This window comes from Sapajus apella, unplaced genomic scaffold, assembly GCF_009761245.1.
Source record: "Sapajus apella isolate SASKATOON/1434 unplaced genomic scaffold, GSC_monkey_1.0 scaffold41, whole genome shotgun sequence".
NCBI classification, from domain to species: Eukaryota; Metazoa; Chordata; class Mammalia; order Primates; family Cebidae; genus Sapajus; species Sapajus apella.
The window spans coordinates 7,301,435-7,309,257 of NW_022436981.1; positions in this window are offsets into that span (position 1 = coordinate 7,301,435).

Sequence of the window (7,823 nt, forward strand, 5' to 3'; positions counted from 1 at the left end):
TCACACTTGTTACACCATAGCAAAGAATGTCCACATTGTGTCCATGCTCTAGGGCTTTATGGAAAGCCTAATTTCAGAGATGGCCTAGGGTATCTGGGAAAAGAAATTTCTAACTATCAAAGTGCTCTGGCTGCTGCATGGTTACTTCTAACTGCTTAGAGACCAGAGGAAAATTGAAAAATGTACGGCCTTGCCTTGTGTTAGAGAAGGAAAGAAGAGTGTTTTTAGAAGAGGAATCTAAGAGTATGGCAAAGCAGGAGCAATAGTTTTCTAAAGAGGTTAGCTTGACTAAAAAGGGCCAGGTGCTAACAAGACTAGGGTAAATATGTCTCAAAGCCATTTCAGAAATCTTTGATGCCACCCCCTCCTATCACAGATCGAGAAGCTTAGAATGAAAGAATGGTTTTTTGACGGGGTGGGTGATACTGCTCCCCACACCTCACCGGCACCAGCTGCTCTGGAGCATGTACCCAGTAAGCTTTGTGGGCTTCCATGTGGTGTTAAGTCTGCAAGCATGCTGAATGCAAGAGTGGTAGAGATTTGGCAGCTTTCACCTACATTTGAGAGGATGTATTAGAAAGTCTGGCTACCAGACAGAGGACTGCCACAGGGGCTGAAAGCCCCTGCTAGGGAAGTACCTAGTGGAGGAGATGGAGCAGGGCTACCACTCTCCAACCTCAGAACGGTAGAACCACCAACAGCTTGCAATCTCAGCCTGGAAGAGCTGCAGGTATTGGATGCCAATCCACAAGAGCAGCTACCTGGGCTGCACCCAGCAAAGCCATGGGGACGGGGATGCTTGAGGCTCTGGAACCCACCTCTTGAACCAGTGTTCTTAGGATGTGGGACATAGAATCAAAGGAGATTATTTTGGAGCTTTAATATCTGTCCTGCTAGGTTTGGGATTCACATGGGTCAATTTGAGAGATGAAAACATGTTTTGATTTGCATTTAAATGGTGAAGTTAAGGTTGAACATCTTTCAAATACTTACAGATATCTTCCTGTGAGAATTGCCCATTTTCCTATTTATATTTAACCTGTTTGTTAATGATATTTTAGAGCTCTTGGGGCCTATTACCCCTTTCTTTTGGCCTATTTTTCCCATTTGGAATGGGAATGTCTGCACCACCATTGTGTCTTAGAAGTAAATTGTTTTTGATTTTACAGGGTCACAGTTGTAAGGAACTTGCTCTGAGTCTCAAATGAGACTTTAGACTTTTGAGTTGATGCTGGAACAGGTTAAGATTTTGGGGGATGGAATAATTGTATTTTGCAATGTAAGAAAGACATGAGATTTGTTTTTCATCCCATCAAATCTTATGTTGAAATTTGATCCCCAATATTGGAGGTGGGGCCAGATGGGAGAAATTTGGAGACAGATACCCCATGAATGGCTTGGTGACATTCTCCCAGGAATAAATAGTTTCTCTTGGTTCCCATAAGAACTGCTTGTTAAAAAGCCTAGCACCGCCTCCTCTCTCTCCTGTTCCCTCTCTCACCACATGATCTGCAAATGCCAGCTCCCCTTCACATTCCACCATGAGTAGAAGCAGCCTGAGCTCCTGGACAGAAGCAGATGCTGGCACCATGCTTTTTGTGCAGCCTACAGAATGATAAGCCAAGTAAATATCTTTTCTTCATGAATTACCTAGCCTCAGGTATTCCTTTATGGCAACACTAAAGAGACCTAAGACAAGATCCAAATAAAATTAAACTTTAACTAAACATGGTCCCAATAATTGAAATAACAGTCCTCCTCTGTAGTGCCCTCAGCCATCTAAGTTCTCCCATGCACAGCCCATGCCAACTCTGATGCATCTCTTTTCTAGTGACTGAAAAAGGCCAATGCCAGAAACTTAAAAAAAATACACTTTTGGGATAGAGGATATATTGTATTAAAATGTAGCATATAATAAATGTGGCATTTCAAGAGAAATGCAGAAAAATATGTATTATTCAATAAATGGTCTTCATAAAACTGGCTAACTACATGATGGAAAGTGAGAGGATGTTTAATATTCCTACTTTATGCCTAAATACATTCCAAGTAGAAAAAAAATTAAACATAAAAATAGAAGCTAAAAAGAAAGAAATAAATGAACAGTGAATGTCAGGGTAGCAAATGCCCTATTATGCCTATAAGCAAAAGTAAAACCATGAAAGATAAGTACATAATATTTTGAACTTTTGGAAATAATATATTTTAAAAATATAAAACCAAGCCAAAGACACATCACAAACAGGAAAATGTCTACAACATAAATAAAACAAAACTTTTATTAATAAAGAGCTCTAAAATAAAAACAAACAACAACAAAAATATCAACAAACAGGTTAAATACAAATAGGAAAATGGGCAGTTCTCAAAGGAAGACATCCATAAGTATTTGAAAGATGTTCAACCTTAACTTCACCATTTAAATGCAAATTATAACGTCTTCATCTATCAAATTGACGAAGACGGAAAAAGCTGAAAGAAAATTGCTGAACAAACTGAAAAATGGGCACCAAGTATTTCTGCTGAAAGGAAGGCAAATTGGTAGAACTGTTTTGAGAGGCAGACTTTACAGATATGTTGCAGATCCTTAGTGTGATGTCAGTCACTTAAAATTCCTACTTTATATAAGCCCTTCTATTTTCCCCAACTCCCAGTTGGACATATGTTCAACAAACAGGCTTTGTTTAAGTATTAGACACCTGCACTGGAACCTAAAATTAAAGGATTTACTTTTGTTTATTTGGTTGGATAGAATTTCTTGGCATTCTCTGTTTACAAAAATATGCAGTTGCACCTGTCAAAATTAGTATTTGAATTATACGGGTTGGCTTAGTTTCTAAACATAAGTCTAAATCCTCTCATGTTTCATTCATTGTTAAGAAATATTTAGGTTTAAGAGAGAAAAAGGAAAGAAGGAAATAAAAGCAGAGAGAAATTTTAATTTCTCAGTTGGGCTTTATTATGTCAAAAAGTGAGCTACTTTTGTTTTTTAATTCACATTTTGGTTGAGTTGTTACTAAATATATTTCTTCACAACTAAGCCACCACAGAACCAATTTTTCTTGGCTTAGGTGTTTGCTGTTTTCTTAAAGTAGCCCCTGCTCTTATCAAGTCTGTGAAATTGCTTTAGCAACCATATCCAAAGATAGGATGTAGTTGTTAAAGTTGGACAACGAGAAAGATGTAAGAGGGACATTTTCTAAATTCAATAGAACTACAATAGAGCACATTTTTAAAATGAAGTTGTTCATTTAAACTAGTAGAAATAAATGTGCCTTAGCCAGTTTAGCCCCATTTCTGCCTCCCAGCGGGGTCCTTAAAATGACTGTAAGTTTTCAAATAATAAAACAGGGATATATGACAGTAGTAAAAATGATAAAAATGGCTGACATTTATTGAGTGCTTGCTACATGCCAGGTACTAATCCAATCCCATTACATATATACATGTATTTATACCAAGGTTTAATCTTGGTATAAATTATTAACAGGTATTTAACCTTTGTTAATGATATTTTAGAGCTCTTTATTAATACAAGTTTTATTTCTTTGTTTTATTTATGTTGTAGCTATTTTCCTGTTTGTGATGTGTCTTTGGCTTGGTTTTATATTTTAAAAATATATTATTTCCAAAAGTTCAAAATATTATGTAATAATCCTTCATGGTTTTACTTTTGCTTATATGCATAATAGGGCATTTGCTACCCCGATATCCACTGTTCATTTAATTCTTTTTAGCTTCTATTTTTATATTTAATCTTAATGACAACCGTATGGGAATTTAACCTCATAACATCCATTATTATCTCCATTCTACAGGTGAAGAAACTACAGCACAGGGAAGCTAAGTAACTTAAGCTCATACAGATAGTAAATGATAGAGCAAGGAAGTGAAAAAAATAATTGACACTCTTCTTAGGAGTTTTCTGGTAAGCTACAAAGTAGAAGGGGCTACTGAATCTAATGAGTAAATTAAAGCAGAGTACAATCTGATGTACTTTCTGAATATAGCAATAATATGTATTGCAGATTTGTTCACTTGAGCTTTCAGAAGACAATTCCTTTAAATTAATCTTACGTTGGCGATCTCCTTTATTCCTCCTTTTCCTTTAATCTCAGAGTTAAAAGCTTGCTTTAGCCCGATTTGTATATCTCAAATGTAATTATCTTCAACCATACTTTCCTGGAAAAGTAATATGTTTTGCCCTTTTATTATTTTTTCTTCAGGCAAAAATTAGTTCCAGTTAGTTCTGATGTTTTATAAAGAACAAAGAACTTAAGTTTCTCTTTTAAATGCACTTGGAAACAGGGTGTAATCTAAATTTGGGGAGACCTTTACATATCTCAGAGTTTATAAATAATAAGACCCTTAACTTTTTAAAGTTTTCCCTAGGACATTGCACTTATCATCTAAAGGAGTTTCTGTTTTGCAGATAACAGCTTTTGCTTAACTTTTTAAAAATCTATTTTACTCAGTTAATATTTAGAAAACTGTATTTATATAGGCTGCTTAAGACCATGAGTAGGTATACTTTGTTCTCAATAACATCTTTTGAAAAAGAAGTTACCAATATATACAGCAAGATCCAAAACTCTTATTTTGACATCTAGTAATAGAAATCTAATACAATGTCTCCACTCCGCTTCCCATTGTATTACAAAGTTCAGTGTCTTCCAGTAAAGAATGCCCTAACTTAACATTTTATGAGACATAAAGATGGTAAACGGAATCCTGCCATGTGTCCACATTCAAACTGAAGCACTCTGCTCTGCATATGTTGAGACATTTGTGTTGCGTATTATTTCAAGATTCAGGTATTGAGTGCTGAGATGTCCAAGTAAATACTTAGATGGTGGTTGAAATTGCAGTCTTTTGAAAGAAGTGAGTAAACTCTGAAAGACTTTTCATTTAAAACAATAGGCTGAAGAAATTGAAATTTTCGAAATTACTCTCATTTTTGTATGTATCATCTGTAGAGACTACCACCCCCTTTCAGCTTTGGAAGTTTAGGGCAGCAAAATAATTTTCTTCAGAATATATAAAAAATACCTAAAGGGTGAATACCTTTATATTATTTTCTTATCATACCACAATTTGCCTGGGTTCCATTTCTTTTTATTCTTGTTCATGAGATACTGATTAATAAACAGGTTTTATGTCTAGAAAATTCCCATCGCTAAGTCAAGATTAGTATTCATTGGCTTTTACACCATAAGACTAAATGTGTTAAAAAAGGAAGAGATGGAGTGTAAATTTCTGTGCTGTGTGTGAGGTGATTTTCACCTGACCAACATCATAAACTCCTCCCCTTCTACAGGTGTGGGCACTTTTGTTTTCCTCTCTCTCCTCTTTCCACTAAGGGCTAATTAGGGAAGTAGCCTTGAAGAATAAGCTTGCCGTTTATATAAAAGGAGCCACTGCACTGATACACAGCTGAAAATCCTCACTTTTGGACCGAACTCCCAGCAGGTAAACATTTATTAATTAATATAATACATTTCCAGTCATAGTTTATAATTGCAGAAAAGGATGGGAAAAATAGAGAAGAGATGAAATCCAACTTTATACAGGAAGAATACATTGCAATTAGGTTTCAAGGAAAGATATATGTTGTTTTGTTTCTTGACGTGTTTTTGAGGTTTTTTTAATCTTAAATTTTGATAGGAGGAAAATAAGCATTACGAAGTATAAATTTTTTTGCATTGTGATATGGTCACAACTAGAACAACCTCTCTGAAACAAAAATCCTAACATGAAAAATAATTACTAGCATTGGATTATAAGTGCTTAAAAAATGTATTTCCTCATTAACAAATGCCCACTATTGTACTGTAAATAGTGTATTACATTATAAAAACAGAGATCTTATGTTTTAGTGTTTATAAGACTTAAAGGTCTCCCAGGAGAGTGTCATGCTTTCATTGTTATGATAAATATTAATTAATAAAATAGTTTAGATGCTTGCTCTGTGCTTATAAACACTCAAATGCCCCAAAGAAAGTTCAGTTTCTAAAACTTACTTGAGCATAATTATTTTTCTTGACAAATACTTTCAAACAGTGAGTCTATTGGTTATAGTTTGTTTAAAGGAGTTACCAACCTGTATGTTCCAATGCCAGAACATACTGATTATGGACAGTCTGTAATTGAGTGGTAAGGTATGACACTCTGCTCTTGGAGCTTTCAGAGTTATTCATCATTATGACTTTAACATGACTGAAAAATGTGCAGAAAATATTTTCTGCATCTATGAGAATTCTGCTCTATTTTGTGGCATTGAAAAAATCTTTCTATTTAATGAAAGATCCTTAAGAAATTAATTGCTGTTTACTGAAAAGGTATTGTCAAATGTAGATTAATTGTAGTGTCCTCTCTGTATGAACCCATGGGGGAATGTCTCTGATTTTAGCTTGTCACCCTCAGTAATTTGTGAGTTGCAAGAGTACAGTCTAGAAGGGTAGGATGAAGCCTGATTAAGGAGAGGTTTTACTATTAAGAAGCTAGAGTACTGGACTTTAGAGATGGCATAAGTGAAAAAACAAGCAAAGGCTAGTGGAAAGGGTATAAGGATAATTTTCTGGGCAAAGTGAATTATGTAACTAATCATATTTGTTTCTTTTTATGTTAGAAGATTTAGTGTCAAAAGTGTCCTCTCGCCTGCTGCAAGTACAATTGATTCTCATTGTGGTAATTATTTTCAATACAATGATACCAGACACTGACTTAGTTGATACTGAAACATTGTTCCTAACAGAAATACAGTTAGGTTCCTGTCAGCCCCTGGTCACAGTATTTTCATCAGCAGATCAATAATAACCTTGTTTTATGTGTGTTTTTGTTGAAAGATACATTCATACATATCGATTCAGGAACATTATAACTCATGTCCAAACGAAACTTACCTAACAGTTGTATTTTCTCCATTATTCACATCACAGCCTTTTTGCACTTAGAAACACCTATATAGCACCCAAGTGCTATGCTTTTGGTCCAATTTAAACAGCAAAATTGACAAAAAGCACAGAAATTTGAAAAACTTGGCACTAAATAGACCATGAAAAGGATGATTGTTTACAGTATAAGAACAAACAAGAAGGCAGAGGGATACCCTGTTCAACCTTAGCTAGAAACATGAGTTAGGAAACCCAGTTCTTTTTGCTGCTCTCTATACATGACTACAAATGACTGCAGAAGAGCCACAAGTATTGATTTGGGAATTACAAATAAATTTTAGTGAGCAGGAAAATTTTCAAATGTGGAATCCATGATTAAGGGGGATCATCTTTATACATAGGATTATGTTCCACGCTCCATACTTTGGATATTAACCTCACTTTTGACTCCATATTACTTTGTCCCTTTATTTCTCCCTTGCCTGAATTTTAAGTCAAGCTTAATTTTTCTTGATATATTTTATGTGTTTTCATAAATGGCTTTAGATCCTTCAAGGAACAAACCAGGTAATAAAGCAGCAATTATCAACAAATATTCTAATTCCTACTCTTTTCATTGGCTACTTTGCTAAGTATTCAGGCATAAAAAGATCTCTAGACATGCCGGGCGCGGTGGCTCAAGCTTGTAATCCCAGCACTTTGGGAGGCCGAGGCGGGTGGATCACGAGGTCAAGAGATCGAGACCATCCTGGTCAACATGGTGAAACCCCGTCTCTACTACAAATACAAAAATTCAGCTGGGCATGGTGGCGTGTGCCTGTAATCCCAGCTACTCAGGAGGCTGAGGCAGGAGAATTGCCTGAACCCAGGAGGCGGAGGTTGTGGTGAGCCGAGATCGCGCCATTGCACTCCAGCCTGGGTAACAAGAGC